Source organism: Panulirus ornatus, chromosome 25 (genome assembly GCF_036320965.1).
Source record: "Panulirus ornatus isolate Po-2019 chromosome 25, ASM3632096v1, whole genome shotgun sequence".
NCBI classification, from domain to species: Eukaryota; Metazoa; Arthropoda; class Malacostraca; order Decapoda; family Palinuridae; genus Panulirus; species Panulirus ornatus.
In genome coordinates, this window is record NC_092248.1 from 15,512,207 (window position 1) to 15,526,973 (window position 14,767).

The 14,767-nt window shown below is 43.1% G+C and overlaps 1 protein-coding gene across 6 annotated transcripts in view; it reads right to left on the reverse strand.

The window, feature by feature from the left end:
- Nucleotides 1-14,767, reverse strand: part of LOC139757307 (uncharacterized) — a 268,133-nt gene that overhangs the window by 213,225 nt on the left and 40,141 nt on the right. The gene's annotated exons all lie outside the window — the stretch shown is intronic.

Sequence of the window (14,767 nt, forward strand, 5' to 3'; positions counted from 1 at the left end):
ATTAACACGTAATCCAATAACGCTCTCTGGCCATCTCTCCTACTTACATAAGTATACTTATGTATATCTCGCTTTTTAAACCAGGTATTCCCAATCATCAGTCCTTTTTCAGCACATAACTCTACAAGCTCTTCATTTCCATTTACAACACTGAACACCCCATGCATACCAATTATTCCCTCAACTGCCACATTACTCACCATTGCATTCAAATCACCCATCACTATAACCCGGTCTCGTGCATCAAAACCGCTAACACACTCATTTAGCTGCTCCCAAAACACTTGCCTCTCATGATCTTTCTTCTCATGCCCAGGTGCATATGCACCAATAATCACCCACCTCTCTCCATCAACTTTCAATTTTACCCATATTAATCGAGAATTTACTTTCTTACATTCTATCACATACTCCCACAACTCCTGTTTCAGGAGTATTGCTACTCCTTCCCTTGCTCTTGTCCTCTCACTAACCCCTGACTTCACTCCCCAGACATTTCCAAACCACTCTTCCCCTTTACCCTTGAGCTTCGTTTCACTCAGAGCCAAAACATCCAGGTTCCTTTCCTCAAACATACTACCTATCTCTCCTTTTTTCACATCTTGGTTACATCCACACACATTTAGGCACCCCACTCTGAGCCTTCGAGGAGGATGAGCACTCCCCGCGTGACTCCTTCTTCTGTTCCCCATTCTAGAAAGTTAATACAAGGAGGGGAGGATTTCCGGCCCCCCGCTCCCGTCCCCTCTAGTCGCTTTCTACGACACGCGAGGAATACGTGGGAAGTATTCTTTCACCCCTATCCCCAGGGATAATATACATATATATATATACACACACACACACACACACACACACGCACACACACACACACACACACACACACACATATATATACATATGAAAAATGTAAGAAACAATTTAGAAAACAAACTTTTAGTTTGAAATGAATGAAAAAATGAACGTCACATAATGGTTCAACCTCTGGCTATGGAAAAGGAAATGTACAATTTATTCACACAAACGTCAATAGCAGTTCTCATCAATTTCACCACTGAATCAATAAGCTTCAATGTCTAATGAAAAGTTTTTATCGAGGATATAAGGCATCTGTACTTGTAGGAAGAGAGGAAAGTGATTGGTTCTCAGTGAATGTAGGTTTGCGGCAGAGGTTTGTGATGTCTCCATGGTTGTTTAATTTGTTTATGGATGGGGTTGTTAGGGAGGTGAATGCAAGAGTTTTGGAAAGAGGGGCAAGTATGAAGTCTGTTGGGGATGAGAGAGCTTGGGAAGTGAGTCAGTTGTTGTTCGCTGATGATACAGCGCTGGTGGCTGATTCATGTGAGAAACTGCAGAAGCTGGTGACTGAGTTTGGTAAAGTGTGTGAAAGAAGAAAGTTAAAAGTAAATGTGAATAAGAGCAAGGTAATTAGGTACAGTAGGGTTGAGGGTCAAGTCAATTGGGAGGTAAGTTTGAATGGAGAAAAACTGGAGGAAGTAAAGTGTTTTAGATATCTGGGAGTGGATCTGGCAGCGGATGGAACCATGGAAGTGGAAGTGGATCATAGGGTGGGGGAGGGGGCGAAAATCCTGGGAGCCTTGAAGAATGTGTGGAAGTCGAGAACATTATCTCGGAAAGCAAAAATGGGTATGTTTGAAAGAATAGTGGTTCCAACAATGTTGTATGGTTGCGAGGCGTGGGATATGGATAGAGTTGTGCGCAGGAGGATGGATGTGCTGGAAATGAGATGTTTGAGGACAATGTGTGGTGTGAGGTGGTTTGATCGAGTAAGTAACGTAAGGGTAAGAGAGATGTGTGGAAATAAAAAGAGCGTGGTTGAGAGAGCAGAAGAGGGTGTTTTGAAATGGTTTGGGCACATGGAGAGAATGAGTGAGGAAAGATTGACTGAGAGGATATATGTGTCGGAGGTGGAGGGAACGAGGAGAAGTGAGAGACCAAATTGGAGGTGGAAAGATGGAGTGAAAAAGATTTTGTGTGATTGGGGCCTGAACATGCAGGAGGGTGAAAGGAGGGCAAGGAATAAGAGTGAATTGGATCGATGTGGTATATCGGGGTTGACGTGCTGTCAGTGGATTGAATCAGGGCATGTGAAGCGTCTGGGGTAAACAAACCATGGAAAGCTGTGTAGGTATGTATATTTGCGTGTGTGGACGTATGTATATACATGTGTATGGGGGTGGGTTAGGCCATTTCTTTCGTCTGTTTCCTTGCGCTACCTCGCAAATGCGGGAGACAGCGACAAAGAAAAAAAATATATATATATTGATATTTACTTATTTTGCTTTGTCGCTCTCTCCCACGTTTGCGAGGTAGCGCAAGGAAACAGACAAAAGAAATGGCCCAACCCACCCCCATACACATGTATATACATACATGTCCACACACGCAAATATACATACCTATACATCTCATTTTACACATATATATACACACACAGACACACACACACATACACGTGTACATAATTCACACTGTCTGCCCCTACTCATTCCCATTGCCACCCCGCCACACACGGAATAACATCCCCCTCCCCCCTCATGTGTGCGAGGTAGCACTAGGAAAAGACAACAAAGGCCCCATTCGTTCACACTCAGTCTGCAGCTGTCATGTAATAATGCCCGAAACCACAGCTCCCTCTCCACATCCAGGCCCCACAATACCTTCCATGGCCCATCCCAGACGCTTCACATTACCTTCCATGGCCCAACCCAGACGCTTCACATGCCCTGATTCAATCCATTGACAGCACGTCGACCCCAGTATACCACATCGATCCAATTCACTCTATTCCTTGCCCGCCTATCACCCTCCTGCATGTTCAGGCCCTGATCACTCAAAAATCTTTTTCACTCTATCTTTCCACCTCCAATTTGGTCTCCCACTTCTCCTCGTTCCCTCCACCTCCGACACATATATCCTCTTGGTCAATCTTTCCTCACTCATTCTCTCCATGTGCCCAAACCATTTCAAAACACCCTCTTCTGCTCTCTCAACCACGCTCTTTTTATTTCCACACATCTCTCTTACCCTTACATTACTTACTCAATCAAACCACCTTACACCACACATTGTCCTCAAACATCTTATTTCCAGCACATCCACCCTGCTGCGCACAACTCTATCCATAGCCCATGCCTCGCAACCATACAACATTGTTGGAACCACTATTCCTTCAAACATACCCATTTTTGCTTTCCGAGATAATGTTCTCGACTTCCACACATTCTTCAAGGCTCCCAGGATTTTCGCCCCCTCCCCCACCCTATGATTTACTTCCGCTTCCATGGTTCCATCTGCTGCCAGATCCACTCCCAGATATCTAAAACACTTTACTTCCTCCAGTTTTTCTCCATTCAAACTTACCTCCCAATTGACTTGACCCTCAACCCTACTGTACCTAATAACCTTGCTCTTATTCACATTTACTCTTAACTTTCTTCTTTCACACACTTTACCAAACTCAGTCACCAGCAGCAGCGGATGGAACCATGGAAGCGGAAGTGGATCATAGGGTGGGGGAGGGGGCGAAAATCCTGGGGGCCTTGAAGAATGTGTGGAAGTCGAGAACATTATCTCGGAAAGGAAAAATGGGTATGTTTGAAGGAATAGTGGTTCCAACAATGTTGTATGGTTGCGAGGCGTGGGCTATGGATAGAGTTGTGCGCAGGAGGATGGATGTGCTGGAAATGAGATGTTTGAGGACAATGTGTGGTGTGAGGTGGTTTGATCGAGTGAGTAACGTAAGGGTAAGAGAGATGTGTGGAAATAAAAAGAGCGTGGTTGAGAGAGCAGAAGAGGGTGTTTTGAAGTGGTTTGGGCACATGGAGAGGATGAGTGAGGAAAGATTGACCAAGAGGATATACGTGTCGGAGGTGGAGGGAACAAGGAGAAGAGGGAGACCAAATTGGAGGTGGAAAGATGGAGTGAAAAAGATTTTGTGTGATCGGGGCCTGAACATGCAGGAGGGTGAAAGGAGGGCAAGGAATAGAGTGAATTGAAGCGATGTGGTATACCGGGGTTGACGTGCTGTCAGTGGATTGAAGCAAGGCATGTGAAGCGTCTGGGGTAAACCATGGGAAGCTGTGTAGGTATGTATATTTGCGTGTGTGGACGTATGTATATACATGTGTATGGGGGGGTTGGGCCATTTCTTTCGTCTGTTTCCTTGCGCTACCTCGCAAACGCGGGAGACAGCGACAAAGTATAATAAAAAAAATATAAAATAAAAAATATATATATAAGAGTGATATATATATAAGAGGGATAAGAGTGAGTGCTCAAATTACAGAGGTATAAGTTTGTTGAGTATTCCTGGTAAATTATATGGGAGGGTATTGATTGAGAGGGTGAAGGCATGTACAGAGCATCAGATTGGGGAAGAGCAGTGTGGTTTCAGAAGTGGTAGAGGATGTGTGGATCAGGTGTTTCCTTTGAAGAATGTATGTTAGAAATACTTAGAAAAGCAAATGGATTTGTATGTAGCATTTATGGATCTGGAGAAGGCATATGATAGAGTTGATAGAGATGCTCTGTGGAAGGTATTAAGAATATATGGTGTGGGAGGCAAGTTGTTAGAAGCAGTGAAACGTTTTTATCGAGGATGTAAGGCATGTGTACGTGTAGGAAGAGAGGAAAGTGATTGGTTCTCAGTGAATGTAGGTTTGCTGCAAGGGTGTGTGATGTCTCCATGGTTGTTTAATTTGTTTATGGATGGGGTTGTTAGGGAGGTGAATGCAAGAGTTTTGGAAAGAGGGGCAAGTATGAAGTCTGTTGGGGATGAGAGAGCTTGGGAAGTGAGTCAGTTGTTGTTCGCTGATGATACAGCGCTGGTGGCTGATTCATGTGAGAAACTGCAGAAGCTGGTGACTGAGTTTGGTAAAGTGTGTGAAAGAAGAAAGTTAAGAGTAAATGTGAATAAGAGCAAGGTTATTAGGTACAGTAGGGTTGAGGGTCAAGTCAATTGGGAGGTGAGTTTGAATGGAGAAAAACTGGAGGAAGTGAAGTGTTTTAGATATCTGGGAGTGGATCTGGCAGCGGATGGAACCATGGAAGCGGAAGTGGATCATAGGGTGGGGGAGGGGGCGAAAATTCTGGGAGCCTTGAAGAATGTGTGGAAGTTGAGAACATTATCTCGGAAAGCAAAAATGGGTATGTTTGAAGGAATAGTGGTTCCAACAATGTTGTATGGTTGCGAGGCGAGGACTATGGATAGAGTTGTGCGCAGGAGGATGGATGTGCTGGAAATGAGATGTTTGAGGACAATGTGTGGTGTGAGGTGGTTTGATCGAGTAAGTAACGTAAGGGTAAGAGAGATGTGTGGAAATAAAAAGAGCGTGGTTGAGAGAGCAGAAGAGGGTGTTTTGAAATGGTTTGGTCACATGGAGAGAATGAGTGAGGAAAGATTGACCAAGAGGATATACGTGTCGGAGGTGGAGGGAACGAGGAGAAGAGGGAGACCAAATTGGAGGTGGAAAGATGGAGTGAAAAAGACTTTGTGTGATCGAGGCCTGAACATGCAGGAGGGTGAAAGGAGGGCAAGGAATAGAGTGAATTGGAGCGATGTGGTATACCGGGGTTGACGTGCTGTCAGTGGATTGAATCAAGGCATGTGAAGCGTCTGGGGTAAACCATGGAAAGCTGTGTAGGTATGTATATTTGCGTGTGTGGACATATGTATATACATGTGTATGGGGGTGGGTTGGGCCATTTCTTTCGTCTGTTTCCTTGCGCTACCTCGTAAACGCGGGAGACAGCGACAAAGCAAAAAAAAAATAAATATATATATATATATATATATATAGAGAGAGAGAGAGAGAGAGAGAGAGAGAGAGAGAGAGGAAAGTGATTGGTTCTCAGTGAATGTAGGTTTACGGCAGGGGTGTGTGATGTCTCCATGGTTGTTTAATTTGTTTATGGATGGGGTTGTTAGGGAGGTGAATGCAAGAGTTTTGGAAAGAGGGGCAAGTATGAAGTCTGTTGGGGATGAGAGAGCTTGGGAAGTGAGTCAGTTGTTGTTCGCTGATGATACAGCGCTGGTGGCTGATTCATGTGAGAAACTGCAGAAGCTGGTGACTGAGTTTGGTAAAGTGTGTGAAAGAAGAAAGTTAAGAGTAAATGTGAATAAGAGCAAGGTTATTAGGTACAGTAGGGTTGAGGGTCAAGTCAATTGGGAGGTGAGTTTGAATGGAGAAAAACTGGAGGAAGTGAAGTGTTTTAGATATCTGGGAGTGGATCTGGCAGCGAATGGAACCATGGAAGCGGAAGTGGATCATAGGGTGGGGGAGGGGGCGAAAATTCTGGGAGCCTTGAAGAATGTGTGGAAGTCGAGAACATTATCTCGGAAAGCAAAAATGGGTATGTTTGAAGGAATAGTGGTTCCAACAATGTTGTATGGTTGCGAGGCGTGGGCTATGGATAGAGTTGTGCGCAGGAGGATGGATGTGCTGGAAATGAGATGTTTGAGGACAATGTGTGGTGTGAGGTGGTTTGATCGAGTAAGTAACGTAAGGGTAAGAGAGATGTGTGGAAATAAAAAGAGCGTGGTTGAGAGAGCAGAAGAGGGTGTTTTGAAATGGTTTGGGCACATGGAGAGAATGAGTGAGGAAAGATTGACCAAGTTGAATGTCTCCTTTGGTAGGACTGTATCATTGGGAGTAAATTTTCATGAAAAAGTTGCTCACTTCAAGGAGTCCACATTTCCTGGTACTGGAAGTAGCTTAGCATTGGGCTGCAAGAGCCTTTGAAAGGAGGTCCTGGGTAATACTATGAGTCATTCATAATTAGTTCTAGGGAATTGTGTGTATAAACATTTATATATATATATATATATATATATATATATATGTGTATGTATATGTATATATATATATATAAATAATATACATAGGGATAGGGGATAGGGGAGAAAGAATACTTCCCACGTATTCCCTGCGTGTCGTAGAAGGCGACTAAAAGGGGAGGGAGCGGGGGGCTGGAAATCCTCCCCTCTCATTTTTTTTAATTTTCCAAAAGAAGGAACAGAGAATTGGGCCAGGTGAGGGTATTCCCTCAAAGGCCCAGGCCTCTGTTCTTAACGCTACCTCGCTAATGCGGGAAATGGCGAATAGTTTGAAAGAAAAAATATATATATATATATATATATATATATATATATATATATATATATATTATTATTTTTTTTTATTATACTTTGTCCCTGTCTCCCGCGTTTGTGAGGTAGCGCAAGAAAACAGACGAAAGAAATGGCCCAACCCACCCCCATACACATGTATATACATACGTCCACACACGCAAATATACATACCTACACAGCTTTCCATGGTTTACCCCAGACGCTTCACATGCCTTGATTCAATCCACTGACAGCACGTCAACCCCGGTATACCACATCGCTCCAAATCACTCTATTCCTTGCCCTCCTTTCACCCTCCTGCATGTTCAGGCCCCGATCACACAAAATCTTTTTCACTCCATCTTTCCACCTCCAATTTGGTCTCCCTCTTCTCCTCGTTCCCTCCACCTCTGACACATATATCCTCTTGGTCAATCTTTCCTCACTCATTCTCTCCATGTGCCCAAACCACTTCAAAACACCCTCTTCTGCTCTCTCAACCACGCTCTTTTTATTCCCACACATCTCTCTTACCCTTACGTTACTCACTCGATCAAACCACCTCACACCACATATTGTCCTCAAACATCTCATTTCCAGCACATCCATCCTCCTGCGCACAACTCTATCCATAGCCCACGCCTCGCAACCATACAACATTGTTGGAACCACTATTCCTTCAAACATACCCATTTTTGCTTTCCGAGATAATGTTCTCGACTTCCACACATTCTTCAAGGCCCCCAGAATTTTCGCCCCCTCCCCCACCCTATGATCCACTTCCGCTTCCATGGTTCCATCCGCTGCCAGATCCACTCCCAGATAACTAAAACACTTCACTTCCTCCAGTTTTTCTCCATTCAAACTCACCTCCCAATTGACTTGACCCTCAACCCTACTGTACCTAATAACCTTGCTCTTATTCACATTTACTCTTAACTTTCTTCTTCCACACACTTTACCGAACTCAGTCACCAGCTTCTGCAGTTTCTCACATGAATCAGCCACCAGCGCTGTATCATCAGCGAACAGTAACTGACTCACTTCCCAAGCTCTCTCATCCCCAACAGACTTCATACTTGTCCCTCTTTCCAAAACTCTTGCATTTACCTCCCTAACAACCCCATCCATAAACAAATTAAACAACCATGGAGACATCACACACCCCTGCCGCAAACCTACATTCACTGAGAACCAATCACTTTCCTCTCTTCCTACACGTACACATGCCTTACATCCTCGATAAAAACTTTTCACTGCTTCTAACAACTTTCCTCCCACACCATATATTCTTAATACCTTCCACAGAGCATCTCTATCAACTCTATCATATGGCTTCTCCAGATCCGTAAATGCTACATACAAATCCATTTGCTTTTCTAAGTATTTCTCACATACATTCTTCAAAGCAAACACCTGATCCACACATCCTCTACCACTTCTGAAACCACACTGCTCTTCCCCAGTCTGATGCTCTGTACATGCCTTCACCCTCTCAATCAATACCCTCCCATATAATTTACCAGGAATACTCAACAAACTTATACCTCTGTAATTTGAGCACTCACTCTTATCCCCTTTGCCTTTGTACAATGGCACTATGCACGCATTCCGCCAATCCTCAGGCACCTCACCATGAGTCATACATACATTAAATAACCTTACCAACCAGTCAACAATACAGTCACCCCCTTTTTTAATAAATTCCACTGCAATACCATCCAAACCTGATGCCTTGCCGGCTTTCATCTTCCGCAAAGCTTTCACTACCTCTTCTCTGTTTACCAAATCATTTTCCCTAACCCTCTCACTTTGCACACCACCTCGACCAAAACACCCTATATCTGCCACTCTATCATCAAACACATTCAACAAACCTTCAAAATACTCACTCCATCTCCTTCTCACATCACCACTACTTGTTATCACCTCCCCATTTGCGCCCTTCACTGAAGTTCCCATTTGCTCCCTTGTCTTACGCACTTTATTTACCTCCTTCCAGAACATCTTTTTATTCTCCCTAAAATTTAATGATACTCTCTCACCCCAACTCTCATTTGCCCTTTTTTTCACCTCTTGCACCTTTCTCTTGACCTCCTGTCTCTTTCTTTTATACATCTCCCACTCAATTGCATTTTTTCCCTGCAAAAATCGTCCAAATGCCTCTCTCTTCTCTTTCACTAATACTCTTACTTCTTCATCCCACCACTCACTACCCTTTCTAATCAACCCACCTCCCACTCTTCTCATGCCGCAAGCATCTTTTGCGCAATCCATCACTGATTCCCTAAATACATCCCATTCCTCCCCCACTCCCCTTACTTCCATTGTTCTCACCTTTTTCCATTCTGTACTCAGTCTCTCCTGGTACTTCCTCACACAGGTCTCCTTCCCAAGCTCACTTACTCTCACCACCCTCTTCACCCCAACATTCACTCTTCTTTTCTGAAAACCCATACAAATCTTCACCTTAGCCTCCACAAGATGATGATCAGACATCCCTCCAGTTGTACCTCTCAGCACATTAACATCCAAAAGTCTCTCTTTCGCACGCCTGTCAATTAACACGTAATCCAATAACGCTCTCTGGCCATCTCTCCTACTAACATAAGTATACTTATGTATATCTCGCTTTTTAAACCAGGTATTCCCAATCATCAGTCCTTTTTCAGCACATAAATCTACAAGCTCTTCACCATTTCCATTTACAACACTGAACACCCCATGTATACCAATTATTCCCTCAACTGCCACATTACTCACCTTTGCATTCAAATCACCCATCACTATAACCCGGTCTCGTGCATCAAAACCACTAACACACTCATTCAGCTGCTCCCAAAACACTTGCCTCTCATGATCTTTCTTCTCATGCCCAGGTGCATATGCACCAATAATCACCCACCTCTCTCCATCAACTTTCAGTTTTACCCATATTAATCGAGAATTTACTTTCTTACATTCTATCACATACTCCCACAACTCCTGTTTCAGGAGTATTGCTACTCCTTCCCTTGCTCTTGTCCTCTCACTAACCCCTGACTTTACTCCCCAGACATTCCCAAACCACTCTTCCCCTTTACCCTTGAGCTTCGTTTCACTCAGAGCCAAAACATCCAGGTTCCTTTCCTCAAACATACTACCTATCTCTCCTTTTTTCACATCTTGGTTACATCCACACACATTTAGGCACCCCACTCTGAGCCTTCGAGGAGGATGAGCACTCCCCGCGTGACTCCTTCTTCTGTTTCCCATTTTTTTTTATATATATATATATATATATATATATATATATATATATATATATATATATATATATATATATATATATATACATATATATATATATATATATATATATATTATCCCTGGGGATAGGGGAGAAAGAATACTTCCCACGTATTCCCTGCGTGTCGTAGAAGGCGACTAAATGTGAAGGGAGCGGGAGGCTGGAAATCCTCCCCTCTCACTTTTTTTTTAATTTTCCAAAAGAGGGAACAGAGAAGGGGGCCAGGTGAGGATATTCCCTCAAAGGCCCAGTCCTCTGTTTCTCAATGCTACCTCACTAATGCGGGAAATGGCGAATAGTATGAAAAAATATATATATATATATATATATATATATATATATATATATATATATATATATATATATATATATATATGTAGAATATTATCCCGGGGGATAGGGGAGAAAGAATACTTCCCACGCATTCCTCACGTGTCGTAGAAGGCAACTAAAGGGGACGGGAGCGGGGGACCAGAAACCCTCCCCTCCTTGTATTTTGACTTTCTAAAAGGGGAAACAGAATAAGGAGTCACTATGAGGAGTGCTCATCCTCTTCGAAGGCTCAGATTGGGGTGTCTAAATGTGTGTGGATATAACCAAGATGAGGAAAAAAGAGAGATAGGTAGCATGTTTGGGGAAAGGAACCTGTATGTTTTAGCTCTGAGTGAAACGAAGCTCAAGGGTAAAGGGGAAGAGTGGTTTGGGAATGTCTTGGGAGTAAAGTCATGGGTTAGTGAGAGGACAAGAGCAAGGGAAGGAGTAGCACTACTCCTGAAACAGGAGTTGTGGGAGAATGTGATAGAGTGTAAGAAAGTAAATTCTAGATTGATATGGGTAAAACTGAAAGTTGATGGAGAGAGATGGGTGATTATTGGTGCATATGCACCTGGGCATGAGAAGAAAGATCATGAAAGGCAAGTGTTTTGGGAGCACCTGAATGAGTGTGTTAGTGGTTTTGATGCACAAGACCGGGTTATAGTGATGGGTGATTTGAATGCAAAGGTAAGTAATGTGGCAGTTGAGGGAATAATTGGAATACATGGGATTCTCAGTGTTGTAAATGGAAATGGTGAAGAGCTTGTGGATTTGTGTGCTGAGAAGGGACTGGTGATTGGGAAAACCTGGTTTAAAAAGCGAGATATACATAAGTATACGTATGTAAGTGGAAGAGATGGCCAGAGAGCGTTACTGGATTACGTGTTAATTGATAGGCGCGTGAAAGAGAGACTTTTGGATGTTGATGTGCTGAGAGGTGCAACTGGAGGGATGACTGATCATTATCTTGTGGAGGTGAAGGTGAAGATTTGTAGGGGTTTTCAGAAAAGAAGAGAGAATGTTGGGGTGAAGAGAGTGGTGAGAGTAAGTGAGCTTGGGAAGGAGACTGTGTGAGGAAGTACCAGGAGAGACTGAGTACAGAATGGAAAAAGGTGAGAACAATGGAAGTAAGGGGAGTGGCGGAGGAATGGGATGTATTTAGAGAAGCAGTGATGGCTTGCACAAAAAATGCTTGTGGCATGAGAAGCGTGGGAGGTGGGTTGATTAGAAAGGGTAGCGAGTGGTGGGATGAAGAAGTAAGATTATTAGTGAAAGAGAAGAGAGAGGCATTTGGACGATTTTTGCAGGGAAAAATGGGAATGAGTGGGAGATGTATAAAAGAAAGAGACAGGAGGTCAAGAGAAAGGTGCAAGAGGTGAAAAAGAGGGCAAATGAGAGTTGGGGGGAGAGAGTATCATTAAATTTTAGGGAGAATAAAAAGATGTTTTGGAAGGAGGTAAATAAAGTGCGTAAAACAAGGGAGCAAATGGGAACTTCAGTGAAGGGGGCTAATGGGGAGGTGATAACAAGTAGTGGTGATGTAAGAAGGAGATGGAGTGAGTATTTTGAAGGTTTGTTGAATGTGTTTGATGATAGAGTGGCAGATATAGGGTGTTTTGGTCGAAGTGGTGTGCAAAGTGAGAGGGTTAGGGAGAATGATTTGGTAATCAGAGAAGTAGTAAAAGCTTTGCGGAAGATGAAAACCGGCAAGGCAACAGGTTTGGATGGTATTGCAGTGGAATTTATTAAAAAAGGGGGTGACTGTATTGTTGACTGGTTGGTGAGGTTATTTAATGTATGTATGATTCATGGTGAGGTGCTTGAGGATTGGCGGAATGCTTGCATAGTGCCATTGTACAAAGGCAAAGGGGATAAGAGTGAGTTCTCAAATTACAGAGGTATAAGTTTGTTGAGTATTCCTGGTAAATTATATGGGAGGGTATTGATTGAGAGGGTGAAGGCATCAGATTGGGGAAGAGCAGTGTGGTTTCAGAAGTGGTAGAGGATGTGTGGATCAGGTGTTTGCTTTGAAGAATGTATGTAAGAAATACTTAGAAAAGCAAATGGATTTGCTCTCTCATCTGTTGGGGATGAGAGAGCTTGGGAAGTGAGTCAGTTGTTGTTCGCTGATGATACAGCGCTGGTGGCTGATTCATGTGAGAAACTGCAGAAGCTGGTGACTGAGTTTGGTAAAGTGTGTGAAAGAAGAAAGTTAAGAGTAAATGTGAATAAGAGCAAGGTTATTAGGTACAGTAGGGTTGAGGGTCAAGTCAATTGGGAGGTAAGTTTGAATGGAGAAAAACTGGAGGAAGTAAAAGTGTTTTAGATATCTGGGAGTGGATCTGGCAGCGGATGGAAACATGGAAGCGGAAGTGAATCATAGGGTGGGGGAGGGAGCAAAAATCCTGGGTGCCTTGAAGAATGTGTGGAAGTCGAGAACATTATCTCGGAAAGTAAAAATGGGTATGTTTGAAGGAATAGTGGTTCCAACAATGTTGTATGGTTGCAAGGCGTGGGCTATGGATAGAGTTGTGTGCAGGAGGGTGGATGTGCTGGAAATGAGATGTTTGAGGAAAATATGTGGTGTGAGGTGGTTTGATCCAGTAAGTAATGGAAGGGTAAGACGTGTGGAAATAAAAAGAGCGTGGTTGAGAGAGCAGAAGAGGGTGTTTTGAAATGGTTTGGGCACATGGATAGAATGAGTGAGGAAAGACTGACCAAGAGGATATATGTGTCAGAGGTGGAGGGAATAAGAAGTGGGAGACCAAATTGGAGGTGGAAAGATTGAGTGAAAAAGATTTTGAGTGATCGGGGCCTGAACATGCAGGAGGGTGAAAGGCGGGCAAGGAATAGAGTGAATTGGATCAATGTGTGGTATACCGGGGCAGACGTGCTGTGAATGGATTGAATCAGGGCATGTGAAGCATCTGGGGTAAACCATGGAAAGTTGTGTGGGGCCTGGATGTGGAAAGGGAGCTATGGTTTCAGGTATTATTACATGACAGCTAGAGACTGAGTGTGAATGAATGGGGACTTTGTTGTCTTTTCCTAGCGCTACCTCGCACACATGAGGGGGGAGGGGGATGTTATTCCATGTGTGGCGAGGTGGCGATGGGAATGAATAAAGGCAGTGTGAATAGTGTGCATGTGTATATATGTATGTGTCTGTGTGTGTATATATATGTGTACATTGAGATGTATGGGTATGTATATTTGCATGTGTGGACGTGTATGTATATACATGTGTATGGGGGTGGGTTGGGCCATTTCTTTCATCTGTTTCCTTGCGCTACCTCGCAAACGCGGGAGACAGCGACAAAGCAAAATAGATATAAATAAATAATAAAATATATATATATATATATATTCCTATGAGTCCATGGGTAAAATGAAACACAATCAGTTTCCAAGTGCACTTTCATGCAAGAATGACATCATCCAGAGAGAAATAAGAAAGAGGCATAACAGTTAGTTGATATACAAGATGTCATTTGGCATTCAAGGGATGGGTTTAATGTAGGCTGGAGTTGGCTGACAACCCAGCTAATGTAAAAATAACATACCTGTTTTTGTGGTCTGTGCTAGCACAAGTTGGCTCCACTGTGATTAAATGCTGTCTGCTTTGTTTACATGCTCGAATCTTTGCTACGGTTCTACAGGGAAGGAAATACAGCACTGTTTGCTAATAAAGTATGGGAAGGGGGTTGTATAATGATAGCAGAATGTTCCAAGTAGTTTGTTGTTATAGTAGATTCATTGTATCATCAACTGAAACCTTTGGTTTAAGGGTGTTTATGTTTTAGACCAAACAATTCCCACAGCTAATTTGCATGTTTGGACTAAACCTGAAACATCAATACTCATCAATACTCTGTGCTCTATTATGATGTAAATTAGAGTGATTTATCAGCTGCTCCCATTTCACTACTAACAGATGATGTATGTTATACATACTCCAGGAACCAGGAATCCCAAGTATTTGTTGACTTCAAGGACCTGTTGACTCAAGATTCTTTGGCAAAATATCCTTC